At 38.0% G+C, this 1,974-nt stretch overlaps 1 pseudogene; it reads left to right on the top strand.

Annotated features, from left to right (window-relative positions):
* The first annotated feature begins 798 nt into the window (after positions 1-798).
* LOC147852545 (large ribosomal subunit protein uL29 pseudogene) lies at positions 799-1,262 on the top strand (annotated as a pseudogene).
* Positions 1,263-1,974: the final 712 nt, after the last annotated feature.

The following is a 1,974-nucleotide window of genomic DNA, read 5'->3' as shown; positions in this document are numbered from 1 at the left end:
ACTGCTAGGTGTTCTAAGGTGTTAAATTGGTAATACTATTGTTCATCCAGTGGAAAGTGTACGGAATGTCTGGATGGAGATGGTGCATACCTTGAAAGGGCGGTATGAGGATATTAAAGGTGAGACAGATGTTGCAGTGTTGCAACACCTTGAATTTATTGCCTATTGGAAGAATGGACCTTTTCTCACATTACAAAATTCAAGACCCAAATGGTGCTTGGTACCACCAGTATGGTTGTTCCCACCACCAATCACATAACTTGGTTAAGGAGTGGTGGAGTGTTCATACTATTTATCCTTGAGGGATGGGACCTGAGGAAGAATGCAGCATATCAATGGTAGCTTGACGATAGGTCAACTTTATTGTAATAATTGTTTTTAACTAATGAAAGGATATTTTCCAGGAAAAAATAAATAAATGCGTAGAAAAATACATGTGCATACATATATATACATATGTACATTGTTACACGTATATACATACACATGCCTTCCATGATACATGTATAAATGTTACAAACTTACATCCATCTATTTATACATAGAACATACACACAAACACAAAACACATACCTTACATACTCACATGACATACATACAATACATACAATAGAATATGCACATATATACACACATGGCATACATACAATATGTACAGATATATATACACACACAAAACACATACAATACATACATATAATGCATACATGATACAATCGACGCTAATTGTTAAAAAAAATGGGGGAAGAAAGGGGGGGGGGGGGGCAGAGAGAGTCATAGTGTCTCTCTCGCGAAGAGGAAGAAGAAGACACACATCTTTGCTTCGCAGCAGCCATGGTTAAGATCAAGGTTCATGAGTTGCGATCTAATAGCAAGCCTGAGCTTCAGAACCAGTTGAAAGAACTGAAGGCTGAGTTAGCTCTTCTCAAAGTGGCCAAAGTTACTGGTGGTGCTCCAAACAAGCTGTCAAAAATTAAGGTTTTCAGGCTCTCTATAGCTCAGGTATTGACAATTCTCTCTCAGAACCAGAAACTTGCTCTTAGAGCGGCCTACAAGAAGTCTAAGTTGTTGCCTCTAGACTTGCGTTGCAAGAGGGCAAGGGCCACTCGAAGGTAACTAACCAAGCATCAGGCAAACATGAAGACTAAGAAGCAAAAGAAGAAGGAAACACATTTCCCCAAGAGGAAGTATGACTTAAAAGACTGAGTGGAAGATGGTTAGAGAGATGGTACCTGTCCAAGTCTAATAAAAGTAAATGTAATGGACATTAAGGGAATATTATTGTTAAATTTTTTTTGTAGTTGAGTGGTTTTGAAGAAGATAGAAAGATTGTATGTGAAAGTTTAATGGTATTTTGCTAGACATCTACTACGGCTAGGGAGCTCGACCTCGACAATGACGACGCCACCAACTTCTTCTCTGACTCCATCCCTAACTCTCGACTCCATCGACGATGACTTTGACGACTCTGACATTGCTTAGCTTCTTTGCAATGTCGCATAGCAGAGATTATCAACAAAGGTAACGTAGTGAGCGTGGACTTAATGTTGAAGCTTAATGGATGTCCAATCAGTTCTAAATGCTACTTAATGTTACTCTAATTACAGAATATTCACTATTGCTTTTTGAAAGAAGTGTTTATCTCAGGGTTGAGAAATTTTTTCAACATGATGTATGTTCAATGATCTATATGGTTTGTGAGATTGATGGACATTGTGTAAACTTAATATTGAAAGACATGTTACTATATGATATTTTTAGATTAGAACGTAGTAAGTCAATACCATACAATGATGTGATCATAATTGACCAGATCAAGGTGGACCCATTAATCTCTAGTTATGTTTAACATAATTTGTATTAGAGAGATAGAGAGAGAGGTGCATTCTAGGGTTTTTGTCGAACCATTTTTAGGGTTCTCTCTCCCATTATGGAGAAAGAGGCACAATTGGAGCCCGACGACGAAGGAGGGAT

This window comes from Azolla caroliniana, unplaced genomic scaffold (genome assembly GCF_043228905.1).
Source record: "Azolla caroliniana isolate FFs.n. ecotype wild unplaced genomic scaffold, voAzoCaro1.0.p SCAF_18, whole genome shotgun sequence".
NCBI lineage: Eukaryota > Viridiplantae > Streptophyta > Polypodiopsida > Salviniales > Salviniaceae > Azolla > Azolla caroliniana.
The sequence above is the reverse complement of the archived record's forward strand: the minus strand, read 5'-3'. Positions and strand labels throughout refer to the sequence as shown.